Source organism: Coregonus lavaretus (assembly GCF_964263955.1).
Source record: "Coregonus lavaretus genome assembly, chromosome: 11".
NCBI lineage: Eukaryota > Metazoa > Chordata > Actinopteri > Salmoniformes > Salmonidae > Coregonus > Coregonus lavaretus.
The window spans coordinates 40,964,047-40,978,720 of record NC_139998.1 but is presented as its reverse complement, the minus strand read 5'-3'; the positions used below and the strand labels follow the sequence as shown (position 1 = coordinate 40,978,720).

Below are 14,674 nucleotides of genomic sequence, written 5' to 3'. Positions count from 1 at the left end.
ATGGTAGTATGTGCCAGGTGCACCGGTTTGTGTCAAGAACTGCAATGCTGTTGGGTTTTCCACACTCAACAGTTTCCTGTGTGTATCAAGAATGGTCCACCACCCAAAGGACATCCAGCCAACTTGACACAACTGTGGTATACTTAGTGTATACTTCCATTAATTATTTTAACTGGTACCGGCTACCCTCAGACTAGCTGAGAGTCTTGCCTTTCCATAGAGGTGTCATACTAGTGAGTAGCCGAAACTGTTCGGCGCTACAGACCTTTAAGTGAGAAGACCGATTTTCGGGATGTCTCATTGTCTGACACACACCGCTGTAACTCGGCCACCTTCCACAGCAGATGAGGGAGGCCACCATTGGCGGATGCGGTGGGTTGAGACAGCCAATGCAATAACAAAAAAACATATAGTTTAAAAAAACAGATTTTGATGGGGATGTTTGTATTATGCTAATTACTTTTCCGCGTGGCCGCAGACATCGACAATTAATTCGCGTTACTGGATAAACACATGCATCTTCCCATCGTCACAACAGCGAGGTTGTGTCTAATGTCAGGCACATCTAACCCATCTCAGATAATACTCAATCCCTATGCTTTATCAACCCCGAATGGAATTATCTGATTACAAAATTGAAACCTCTCCAAGTGCATAATGGTGTGTGCAAGGCATCTACATATTGATTTCATAAGCGAGCATCCCCTGTATTTTGATATGGACAGGCCTACATACAGACACGCCACGCACTTACCTGTTCCACGCTTCTTTGCGTTTCCCTCTCAAACACTATTGTCAGAACGAGAAGACCCGCTCCCGCACCGCTCTCTCTCCTTCCTCATCATGCCCCGCGAGCGGACAGCGGCGCTCAAATCATCGTAACAACGAGAGCTGGATCGGCTGAGGCGGGATTATCCATGCTATCTGTTGTTGCTAAAACAGATGCACCCCCAAATCCTCTGCCATTGTACTGGCTGTCCATGCAGCGGCGTGGCAGGCGCTGCTTTGTCAGTACCGCCGGAGCTGCTCGCTGATTTCTGTCTGTGATGATGATGATGCTGGAGCAGCGCGCGATGGATGGATGGTTGATTCTATCCCCACTACGGGCGCATACCGTCAGTGCATTGCAATGTAACAGCAATATAACAAACACATTGAGCTTCCCACTGGCGGCAGGGTGATGTTCCTAGTGCATAAAATACGTATTTTAATATCCAGAGGGGTATGCATAGACCACTTTCTGTGTATGCAAACATTGCCGCACGCAAATTGGTGGCAGAACACGGGGGAGGTCTTATAGAACGCCGGCAAATTTAGGGTGAGTATTGGTTAAGTGGTACACCTAGCAAAGTGGGACACTTAAGCTTTGTAATGGATATCTTAAAATGTGTACAATAAGATAACCAACAACCAATGCCAATCAACGGGTATGACATCATCATTGTGGGCGTGGCATCCCGTGTTATGACACGTGTCTAGAGGCATAATGGTAAGTAAAATGACATAGGGTTCTGAGGTAAATAATGTTAAGGTTATAAAAAACTTGGAAATGATAATCAGTGTCTCATTAAAACATACACTACATTACCAAAAGTATGTGGACACCTGGTCGTCAAACATCTCATTACAAAATCATGGGCATTAATATGGAGTTGGTCCCCCCTTTGCTGCTATAACAGCCTACACTCTTCTGGGAAAGCTTTCCACTAGATGTTGGAACATTGCTGCAGGGACTTGCTTCCATTCAGCTACAAGAGCATTAGTGAGGTTGGGCACTGATGTTGGGCGATTAGGGCTGGCTCGCAGGCAGCGTTCCAATTTATCCCAAAGGTGTTCAATGGGGTTAAGGTCAGGGCTCTGTGCAGGCCAGTCAAGTTCTTCCACACCGATCTCAAAAACCATTTCTGTATGGACCCCGCTTTGTGTATGGGGGCATTGTCATGCTGAAACAGGAAAGGGCCTTTCCCAATCTGTTGCCACAATGTTGGAAGCACAGAATCGTCTAGAATGTCATTGTATACTATAGCGTTAAGTTTTCCCTTCACTGGAACTAAGGGGCCTAGCCCGAACCATGAAAAACAGTCCCAGATCATTATTCCTCCTCTACCAAACTTTAAAGTTGGCATTATGCATTTGGCAGGTAGCGTTCTCCTGGCATCTGCCAAAACCAGATTCGTCCGTCGGACTGCCAAATGGTGGAGCATGAATCATCACTCCAGAGAACGTGTTTCCACTGTTCCAGAGTCCAATGGCAGCGAACTTTCCACCATTCCAGCCAACACTTGGCATTGCGCATGGTGATCTTAGGCTTGTGTGCAGCTGCTCGGCCATGGAAAACCATTTCATTACGTTATTGTGCTGATGTTGCATCCAGAGGCAGTTTGGAACCCGGTAGTGAGTGTTGTAACCGAGGACATACGATTTTTATGCGTTACGCGCTTCAGCACTTGGCGGTCCCTTTCTGTGAGCTTGTGTGACCTACCACTTCACGGCTGAGCCATTGTTGCTCCTAGACGTTTACACTTCACAATAACAGCACTTACAGTTGACCAGGGCAGTTCAAGCAGGGCAGAAATGTGAAGAACTGACTTGTTGGAAAGGTGGCATCCTATAACGGTGCCACGTTGAAAGTCACTGAGCTCTTCAGTAAAGCCATTCTACTGCCAATGTTTGTCTATGGAGATTGCATGGCTGTGTGCTCGATTTTATACACCTGTTAGTAACTGGTGTGGCTGAAATAGCCAAATCCACTAATTTGAAGGGGTGTCCACAGACTTTTGTATATATAGTGTATTTTGTAATGGGATGTAATTGTAAATCAAAATGACTGTAAATGGTTTTCTTTCTACTCTCACCTTTTTAGAATATTTATATTTTGACAGTGTCCCAGTATGCCAGTCACCTACTATCAAACTGGGACACTCCTCTAGGTCATTTGAATGCAGAAAATGTTGTTTACACTGTTCCAAATGGTCACCCCAAAAAATATTGTAATCTGTAGGCTAAACAGTCCCCTGCCAAGATTTTGATAATAATTTTTGATAAGGAGGAGATAAATGAGCCTACAAAAATTTATTCACAGATGGATGAAATTCACAGATGTAGGCCTGTGCCTTCGGAAACTATTCAGACCCCTTGACTTTTTCCACATTTTGTTACGTTACAGCCTTATTCTAAAATTGATTTATTTAAATTTTTTATCCTCAGCAATCTACAGACAATACCCCAAAATGACAAAGCGAAACAGGTTTTTAGAAATGTTTGCAAATGTATTAAAAATTAAAAACGGAAATACCTTATTTACATAAGTATTCAGACCCTTTGCTATGAGACACGAAATTGAGGTCAGGTGCATCCTGTTTCCATTGATCATCCTTGAGATGTTTCTGCAACTTGATTGGAATCCACCTGTGGTCAATTAAATTGATTGGACATGGTTTGGAAAGGCACACACCCGTCTATATAAGGTCCCACAGTTGACAGTGCATGTCAGAGCAAAAACTAAGCCATGAGGTTGAAGGAATTGTCCGTAGAGCTCCTAAACAGGATTGTGTCGAGGCACAGATCTGGGGAAGGGTACCAAAACATTTCTGCAGCATTGAAGGTCCCCAAGAACACAGTGGCCACCATCATTTTTAAATGGAAGAAGTTTGGAACCACCAAGACTCTTCCTAGAGCTGGCCGCCCGGCCAAACTGAACAATCGGTGGAGAAGGGCCTTGGTCAGGGAGGTGACCAAGAGGCCGGACTTGAACCCGATCGAACATCTCTGGAGAGACCTGAAAATAGCTGTGCAGCAACGCTCCCCATCCAACCTGACAGTGCTTGAGAGGATCTGCAGAGAAGAATGGGAGAAACTCCCCAAATACAGTTGTGCCAAGCTTGTAGCGTCATACCCAATAAGACTCAAGGCTGTAATCGCTGCCAAAGGTGCTTCAACAAAGTACTGAGTAGGGTCTGAATACTTATGTAAATGTTTTATTTCAGTTTGTTATTTTTCATAAATTTGAAAAAAATTGCAAAAAAATTGCAAAAAAATTCTAAATACCTGTTTTTACTTTGTCATTATTGTGTATAGATTGATGAGGGGGAAAAAACAATTTAAGCAATTTTAGAATAAGGCTGTAACCTAACAAAATGTGGAAAAGGTAAAGGTGTCTGAAAACTTTCCGAAGGCACTGTAGCTGAGCTATTAGTCATTGCAATGTGTGATAAATCTTCATATAGCCTATATTTAGCCTAGTCTATAGTTAAAGTTATTGTCCACAGCCAACAAATAGCCTACTGATACTGACTATAATGTGCAGACTGATCCTATATTTAGCTAACATTCCACTCCTTCCACTGGGCACACACTAGTTGAATCAGAGTTGTTTCCACGTCATTTCTATGCCGTCTGGCAATTCTGGCAAATGCCAGAAGGGCCGGGACCATCTTTTATGAGTTGTCTGGTCGAAATGGACAAAACAAATTGTAAATAGATATATTATAAAAAATGGACACGTACGGTTGCTCATGAGCCTGTTTTTTTTAATGACTTTTGTGCTATTTCTCTGTTGTCATAATTGTCTATATTTAGCTGACCAGTGGGAAACGGCTGGCCCGGTTTTCTGATTGGCTGAGGTAACGCAAATTCACATTCAAAATTAAATGCGCATATTCAAAGAGAGTGAGACCCACTCTGACTCTGTCAGTCACTCAGTCAAAACAGAAAAAACGGAAGGGTGGTGCTGAAAAAGTTAGAGACCAAAAAAAGGCTCTTGAGGCCGACGCTGCTAAGTGTGAGAAATTAACAGACCTATTTGTTAAAAGTTCTGGTGTGCTGGTCTGCTGTGTCTGTGAGAAATGACAGATCACCTACTGTGGTAGAAAACAGAGAAAGACACACTCACGCACACTGACACAGATCATGTAGCCTACTGCTGCCAGTTAGGCCTAATACTGTGGCTGTATATTGTATAAATAAACACTGAGTGTACAAAACATTTGGAACACCTGCTCTTTCCATGATATAGACTGACCAGGTGAATCCAGGTGAAAGCTATGATCCCTTGTTGATGTCACTTGTTAAATCCACTTCAATCAGTGTAGATGAAGGGGAGGAGACAGGTTAAATAATGATTTTTAAGCCTTAAGACAACTGAGACATGGATTGTGTATGTGTGCCATTCAGAGTGTGAATGGGCAAGACAAACTATTTAAATGCCTTTGAACAGGGTATGGTAGTAGGTGCCAGGCTCACCGGTCTGAGTGTTTCAAGAACTGCAATGCTGCTGGATTTTTCCCGCTCAACAGTTTCCTGTGTGTATCAAGAATGGTCCACCACCCAAAGGACATCCAGCCAACTTGACACAACTGTGAGAAGCATTGGAGTCAATATTTTATTTTAATTTTATTTATTTCACCTTTATTTAACCAGTTAAGCCAGTTGAGAACAAGTTCTCATTTACAACTGCGACCTGGCCAAGATAAAGCAAAGCAGTGCGATAAAAACAACAACACAGAGTTACATATGGGGGAAAACAAAACATAAAGTCAAAAATACCACAGAAAATATATATACAGTGTGTGCAAATGTAGCAAGTTATGGAGGTAAGGCAATAAATAGGCCATAGTGCAAAATTATTACAATTAGTATTAACACTGGAATGATAGATGTCCAAGAGATGATGTGCAAATAGAGATACTGGGGTGCAAATGAGCAAAATAAATAACAATATGGGGATGAGGTAGTTGAGTGGGCTAATTTCAGAAGGGCTGTGTACAGGTGTAGTGATCGGTAAGGTGCTCTGACAACTGATGCTTAAAGTTATGAGGGAGATAAGAGTCACCAGCTTCAGAGATTTTTTGCAGTTCGTTCCAGTCATTGGCATCAGAGAACTGGAAGGAATGGCGGCCAAAGGAGGTGTTGCTTTGGGGATGACCAGTGAGATATACCTGCTGGAGCGCATACTACGGGTGGGTGTTGCTATGGTGACCAATGAGCTAAGATAAGGCAGAGATTTGCCTAGCAGTGATTTATAGATGGCCTGGAGCCAGTGGGTTTGGCGACGAATATGTAGTGAGGACCAGCCAACAAGAGCGTACAGGTCACAGTGGTGGGTAGTATATGGGGCTTTGGTGACAAAACGGATGGCACTGTGATAGACTACATCCAATTTGCTGAGTAGAGTGTTGGAGGCTATTTTGTAAATGACATCGCCGAAGTCAAGGATTGGTAGGATAGTCAGTTTTACGAGGGCATGTTTGGCAGCATGAGTGAAGGAGGCTTTGTTGCGAAATAGGAAGCCGATTCTAGATTTCACTCTGGATTGGAGATGCTTAATGTGAGTCTGGAAGGAGAGTTTACAGTCTAACCAGACACCTAGTTATTTGTAGTTGTCCACATACTCTAGGTCATACCCGTCGAGAGTAGTGATTCTAGTCGGGTGGGCGGGTGCCAGCAGCGTTTGATTGAAGAGCATGCATTTAGTTTTACTAGTGTTTAAGAGCAGTTGGAGGCTACGGAAGGAGTGTTGTATGGCATTGAAGCTCGTTTGGAGGTTTGTTAACACAGTGTCCAATGAAGGGCCAGATGTATACAAAATGGTGTCGTCTGCGTAGAGGTGGATCTGAGAGTCACGAGCAGCAAGAGCGACATCATTGATATACACAGACAAAAGAGTCGTCCCAAGAATTGAACCCTGTGGCACCCCCATAGAGACTGCCATAGGTCCAGACAACAGGCCCTCCGATTTGACACATTGAACTCTATCTGAGAAGTAGTTGGTGAACCAGGCGAGGCAGTCATTTGAGAAACCAAGGCTATTTAGTCTGCCAATAAGAATGCGGTGGTTAACAGAGTCGAAAGCCTTGGCCAGGTCGATGAAGACGGCTGCACAGTACTGTCTTTTATCGATCGCGGTTATAATATCGTTTAGGACCTTGAGCGTGGCTGAGGGGCACCCATGACCAGCTCGGAAACCGGATTGCATAGCGGAGAAGGTACGGTGGGATTCAAAATGGTCGGTGATCTGTTTGTTAACTTGGCTTTCAAAAACTTTAGAAAGGCAGGGCAGGATGGATATAGGTCTATAACAGTTTGGATCTAGAGTGTCACCCCCTTTGAAGAGGGGGATGACCGCGGCAGCTTTCCAATCTCTGGGAATCTCAGACGTTACAAAAGAGAGGTTGAACAGGCTAGTAATAGGGGTTGCGACAATTTCAGCGGCTAATTTTAGAAAGAAAGGGTCCAGATTGTCTAGCCCAGATGATTTGTAGGGGTCCAGATGTTGCAGCTCTTTCAGAACATCAACTGTCTGAATTTGTGTGAAGGAGAAGTGGGGGGGGGGGCATGGGCAAGTTGCAGCGGAGGGTGAAGAGCTGGTGGCCGGGGTAGTGGTAGTCAGGTGGAAAGCATGGCCAGCCGTAGCAAAATGCTTGTTGAAATTCTCGATTATTGTAGATTTATCGGTGGTGATAGTGTTTCCTAGCCTCAGTGCAGTGGGCAGCTGGGAGGAGGTGCTCTTATTCTCAATGGACTTTAGTGTCCCAAAACTTTTTGGAGTTAGTGCTACAGGATGCAAATTTCTGTTTGAAAAAGCTAGCCTTCGCTTTCTTAACTGCTTGTGTATATTGGTTCCTAACTTCCCTGAAAAGTTTCATATCGCGGGGGCTATTCGATGCTAATGCAGTATGCCACAGGATGTTTTTGTGCTGGTCAAGGGCAGTCAAGTCTGACGAGAACCAGGGGCTATATCTGTTCTTAGTTCTGCATTTTTTGAATGGGGCATGCTTATTTAAGATTGAGAGGAAAGCACTTTTAAAGAACAACCAGGCATCCTCTACTGACGGAATGAGATCACTATCCATCCAGGATACCTAATAATAATAATAATATGCCATTTAGCAGACGCTTTTATCCAAAGCGACTTACAGTCGTGCGTGCATACATTTTTGTGTATGGGTGGTCCCGGGGATCGAACCCACTACCTTGGCGTTACAAGCGCCGTGCTCTACCAGCTGAGCTACAGAGGACCACATACCTGGGTCAGGTCAATTAGGAAGGCCTGCTCGCTAAAGTGTTTTAGGGAGCGTTTGACAGTGATGATGGGTGGTCGTTTGACCTGCGTACCCGTTACGGACGCAGGCAATAAGGCAGTGATCGCTGAGATCCTGGTTGAAGACAGCGGAGGTGTATTTAGAGGGTAAGTTAGTCAGGATGATATCTATGAAGGTGCCCATGTTTACGGATTTAGGGTTGTACCTGGTAGGTTCCTTGACAATTTGTGTGAGATTGAGGGCATCTAGTTTGGATTGTAGGATGGCCGTTGTGTTAAGCATGTCCCAGTTTAGGTCACCAAGCAGTACAAACTCTGAGGATAGATGGGGGGCAATCAATTCACATATGGTGTCCAGGGCACCGCTGGGGGCTGAGGGGGGTCTGTAGCAAGTGGCAACAGTGAGAGACTTATTTCTGGAAAGGTGGATTTTTAGAAGTAGGAGCTCAAACTGTTTGGGCACAGACCTGGATAGTATGATAGAGCTCTGCAGGCTATCTCTACAGTAGTTTGCAACTTCACCCCCTTTGGCAGTTCTATCTAGACTGAAAATGTTGTAGTTGGGGATGGAAATGTCTGAATTTTTGGTGGCCTTCCTAAGCCAGGATTCAGACACTGCTAGAACATCAGGGTTGGCGGAGTGTGCTAACGCAGTGAATAACTCAAACTTAGGAAGGAGGCTTCTGATGTTAACATGCAGAAAACCAAGGCTTTTACAGTTACAGAAGTCAACAAATGATAACTCCTGGGGAGTAGGAGTGATACTGGGGGCTGCAGGGCCTGGGTTAGCCTCTACATCACCAGAGGAACAGAGGAGGACTAGAATAAGGATACGGCTAAAGGCTTTAAGAACTGGTCTTCTAGTGCGTTGGGTACAGAGAATAAAGGGGGCAGATTTCCGGGCGTTGTAGAATAGATTCAGGGCATTATGTACAGACAAGGATATGGAAGGATATGAGTACAGTGGAGGTAAATCTAAGCGTTGGGTAACAATGAAAGAGATAGCATCACTGGAGGCACCGATTGAGCCGGTCTTTGCGTGTATGGGGGGTGGAACAAAGGAGCTATTTGAGGCAGTTTGAGAATGACTTGGGGTTCTATATTGACATTTTATAATAAGAACTAACTGGAACAGCAATAGGCAAGGCATATTGACATGGGAGAGAGGCATAAAGCAATCACAGGTGTTATTATAGAGAGCTAAGACAACAACTGGTAATGGCGATAAAGTTTGGGCTGAGGCTAAACAGATAAACAGGACAGGGTACCGTGTAAAGGAACAGTCCAGCAGGCATCAGCTGTGCAGCTGAGTGATCATAAGGTCCAGTGAACAACAATATGTGAGTCCGAGAGCAGTTCGAATTGGTGCTAAAGCATGTGGTAGAAATATTTGACTAATATATAATCAACTCAAAAATATCTCTCAAGACACCGGAGCTTGTGAATCCAAGAATTATACTTTATTGCATAACAAAGCCGAGCTTGCACCATGGAACAACTGTCTCTCTCTGGCTTAGAGATCTCTTATATACACACAAATGAAAAAACATGCGTACTTTCCTAATTTATTGTAGTTCTGCCCCACCCTTCTTTTTCAACATCTAGCTGGCACACAATGTCCACTCCAAAAGGTCATGAATGCTTTTTTCTATATGAAGCCTCTCATTCTATCATTCTATTGGCTGCGTGGCTTAGGCCCCTTCTTAAAAAAGAACTACGGTAATGCATACCATGTGTCTATAACAAGCCCATGGGCCACAGTTTGAGAGCCTCTGTGAAAGAACACATGCATTCATTTAAAACAGAGCATATACTACATGTCTATACTCCTTATTTAAGCATGTATCTGGATTATAAAATATCAAACATGTTTATTATATTTTACCTTTGGCATCTCCCTACATGTGCCTTAATGATACATAAAATAATACCATAAGCACAGCGAGCAGGAAGCACGGCTGTTGTTTGCGTGTGCTAGCGGGCCGGAGCTAGCAGATGGATCTTCGTGGTCGTCGCAACGGGAAGCCTGTTGAAACCACAGACGATTACGTTGGCAGACCAGTCGTGATGGATCGGCGGGGCTCCGTGTCGACTCTAGGAGGTCCCGTCCGGTTGACAGAGAGGTAGATAGCCGGTAGATGTGCCTAACTCGAGGCTAGCTCAAGACTGATTAGCCAACAACAACATCCATTTTACATTTTTACATTTTTAGTCATTTAGCAGACGCTCTTATCCAGAGCGACTTACAGTTAGTGAATACTTTATTTTTATTTTTATCTTCTTTTTTTTTTATATACTGGCCCCCCGTGGGAATCGAACCCACAACCATGGCGTTGCAAACACCATGCTCTATCAACTGAGCTACATCCCTGCCGGCCATTCCCTCCCCTACTCTGGACGACGCTGGGCCAATTGTGCGCCGCCCATGAGTCTCCCGGTCGCGGCCGGCTGCGACAGAGCCTGGATTCGATTGCAGCTAGCTAGTTGCGATGATCAGGTGTTAAAGATCCAGTGTGATTTAGTGATTCCGGCAGAAAATCCGATATGTTCTGGGTCGATAACGCGCTGTGCAGACAGTGCAGACTGGCCGATAATAGTCCAGGCTAGAGCTGGCTGGTAGGTAGTGCAGGCCACAGACAATGGTGAAAAAACGCTAACGGTGGCTAATAGCAAGTTAGCTGGCTACTCCCGTCCGGTAGACAAAGAGGTAGATAGCCGGGATATGGGCCTGGCTCAAGGCTAACTGGTGCTTGCTTCGGGGGCAGTGGTGATTAGCCTACAGCAACATCCATTCGGTTGCGGCTAGCTAGTTGCGATCCGGTGTTAGGGTCCAGTGATTCAGTTATTCCGGCAGAAAATCCGATGTTCTGGGTGAAAACCGCTAACAGTGGCTAATAGCAAGTAGCTTGTTAGCTGGCTAGCTAGTTTCAACTGGAGATTCTAGATAAAGGTGAGTAAATAATAGAATCCGTTCCACATTGAGTGAGGCGGGTTGCAGGAAAGTATATTTAATAGAAGGATGAAAAGTGTGATAGGGAAATATGTACGAAAATACAAAAAACAGGCTATTTACACAGACACACAACAAAGAACACGACCGCACTGCTACGCCATCTTGGGCCAGCATCGCTATGGAACGCTTTCGAAACCTTGTAGAGTCCATGCCCTGACGAATTGAGGGGGTTCTGGGGGAGTGCAACTCCCTTTTTGTACACTCAGTGTACGAAATAACGTAGCAAGTCATTAGATTGGCTTTTATAACACATAGGTAAGGCAATAGCCATTTACTAGACATTTATACAGTGCTTTTTACTAAACACAAGTTATCATGTATTACAATAAAGGTCAATTTGGGGACTGTCTATGTATTTTTTTATTGTTTTATCAATGTTTATTCGCTTCTGAATCTCAGTCTCCTCAGCCCAGCATGTGAGTTTATGAGTTGTAGTAACAAGTGACTCTGGTGTCGGATTACATTAAAGTCCCGCCTATCTCCCGCTTATTTCATTAGCTGACAGCACCATCACTTCTTGGCAGAAAGATACGCATCCACATAAACTAGTCCCGGCATCGTTCTTTGACAAACACAGAAGGTTGTATATTGAATTCAGTAGAAGAACAGAGAGAGAGGGAGAGAGAGAGACAAAACATTAAGGAACTGGCAGTCTCTCTCTCTCCTTCTCTCTCTCTCTCTGTTTTCTTCTGTTGAATTATATGTAGCCTCATATTTAAACACGTATCTAAAGTGGGCAGGGGAAACACTTGAAATGCAATAATTAGAAATATGTACAGTTGAAGTCGGAAGTTTACATACACCTTAGCCAAATACATTTAAACTCAGTTTTTCACAATTCCTGACATTTAATCCTAGTAAAAATTCCCTGTTTTAGGTCAGTTAGGATCACCACTTTATTTTAAGAATGTGAAATGTCAGAATAATAGTAGAGAGAATGATTTCTTTCAGCTTTTATTTCTTTCATCGCATTCCCAGTGGGTCAGAAGTTTTACATACACTCAATTAGTATTTGGTAGCATTGCCTTTAAATTGTTTAACTTGGGTCAAACGTTTCGGGTAGCCTTCCAGAAGCTTCCCACAATAAGATGGGTGAATTTTGGCCCATTCCTCCTGACAGAGCTGGTGTAACTGAGTCAGGTTTGTAGGCCTCCTTGCTCGCACACGCTTTTTCAGTTCTGCCCACACATTTTCTATAGGATTGAGGTCAGGGCTTTGTGATTGCCACTCCAATACCTTGACTTTATTGTCCTTAAGCCATTTTGCCACAACTTTTGAAGTATGCTTGGGGTCATTGTCCAATTGGAAGACCGATTTGCGACCAAGCTTTAACTTCGTGACTGATGTCTTGAGATGTTGCTTCAATATATCCACATAATTTTCCTTCCTCATGATGCCATCTATTTTGTGAAGTGCACCAGTCCCTCCTGCAGCAAAGCACCCCACAGCATGATGCTGCCACCCCCATGCTTCACGGTTGGGATGGTGTTCTTCGGCTTGCAAGTCCCCCTTTTTCCTCCAAACATAACGATGGTCATTATGGCCAAACAGTTCTATTTTTGTTTCATCAGACCAGAGGACATTTCTCCAAAAGTACGATCTTTGTCCCCATGTGCAGTTGCAAACCGTAGTCTGGCTATTTTATGGCGGTTTTGGAGCAGTGGCTTCTTCCTTGCTGAGCGGCCTTTCAGGTTATGTCGATATAGGACTCGTTTTACTGTGGATATAGATCATTTTGTACCTGTTCCTCCAGCATCTTCACAAGGTCCTTTGCTGTTGTTCTGGGACTGATTTGCACTTTTCGCACCAAAGTACGTTCATCTCTAGGAGACAGAATGCGTCTCCTTCCTGAGCGGTATGACGGCTGCGTGGTCCCATGGTGATTATACTTGCGTAGTATTGTTTGTAGAAGATGAACGTGGTACCTTCAGGCGTTTGGAAATTGCTCCCAAGGATGAACCATACTTGTGGAGGTCTACAATTCTTTTTCTGAGGTCTTGGCTGATTTCTTTTGATTTTCCCATGATGTCAAGCAAAGAGGCACTGAGTTTGAAGGTAGGCCTTGAAATACATCCACAGGTACACCTCCAATTGACTCAAATTATGTCAATTAGCCTATTAGAAGTTTCTAAAGCCATGACATAATTTTCTGGAATTTCCCAAGCTGTTTAAAGGCACAGTCAACTTAGTGTATGGAAACTTCTGACCCACTGGAATTGTGATACAGTGAATTATAAGTGAAATAATCTGCCTGTAAACAATTGTTGGAAAAATTACTTGTGTCATGCACAAAGTAGATGTCCTAACCGACTTGCCAAAACTATAGTTTGTTAACAAGACATTTGTGGAGTGGTTGAAAAACGAGTTTTAATGACTCCAACCTAAGTGTATGTAAACTTCCGACTTCAACGGTATAAGGTATTATATAAGCCAATGGTCATCTATAAGGCATTTATTCAGTGATTTTCTTCTTTGTCTAATTTTTGCCTTCAGAAAGTATGCATACCCCTTGACTTATTCCAGATTTTTTTGTGTTACAGTTGAATTCAAAATGGATTAAATATATATTTTTTTAATCTCACTCATCTACACTCAATACCCCATAATGACAAAATGAAAACATGTTTTTAGAAATGTTTGCAAATGTATTGAAAATGAAATACATAAATATTGAATTTACATAAGTATTCACACCCCTGAGTCAATAAATGTTAGAATCACCTTTGGCAGGGATTACAGCTGTGAGTCTTTCTGGGTACGTCTCTAAGAGCTTTGCACACCTTGATTGTACAATATTTGCACATTATTCTTTAAAAAATTCTTCAAGCTCTGTCAAGTTGGTTGTTGATCTTTGCTAGACAGCCATTTTCAAGTCTTGCCATAGATTTCAAGCCGATTTAAGTCAAAACTGTAACTAGGCCACTCAGGAACATTCAATGTCGTCTTGGTTAGCAACTCCAGTGTAGATTTGACCTTGTGATTTAGGTCAGGGGTGGGCAAACCTTTTGGTTCAAGGGCCACATTGAGTTTTTGAAACCAAGTGAAGGGCCACATACTATATGCGTGACAAAACATGTGAAGCCTTTATTCATTTTCACATTGACACGCAACTAATAGTGTACTGTAGGTGTACATAGGCTTGCAGAACAATTATACTCTTGTACCATCTCTACCCTTGTTTTCTGTGAACAAATTTTTCACAAATTTTTCACAAAATTGATATAATTTACAACATCACAGACACAGTCAAACACACACAGAGATCCTGCACCTCTACCCTTGTAAAGTACTATCAAACTTACAGTCACAATATGCAAATTTACAAATATATATATATATTATATGACTGGATACATACAAAATGTAACAGCAGATGTGTACCATGATGTGGATGCTACCATGATTATGGATAATCCTGAAAAAATCGTGAATAATAATGAGTGAGAAAGTTATAGACGCATAAATAGCATACATAATTTCTGCATCTGTAATTCATTATTCACGATTCATTCAGGATTATCCGTAATCATGGTAGCATCCACATTAATGTAGAAGTGTGATGTGTGTGGGATGGTGTGGCTGAAATGCCGGGGCTGAATTTTTGTCCCAGTCTGCCCCTGGTA

At 43.2% G+C, this 14,674-nt stretch overlaps 1 pseudogene across 1 annotated transcript in view; it reads right to left on the bottom strand.

Moving 5' to 3' along the window:
- LOC311136822 (transmembrane protein 117-like) overlaps positions 1-832 on the bottom strand; it is a 66,150-nt pseudogene extending 65,318 nt beyond the window's left edge. The window contains exon 1 of the transcript in view: positions 755-832. The product of the transcript in view is annotated as a transmembrane protein 117-like (transcript). The remainder of the gene's footprint in view (positions 1-754) is intronic.
- Positions 833-14,674: the final 13,842 nt, after the last annotated feature.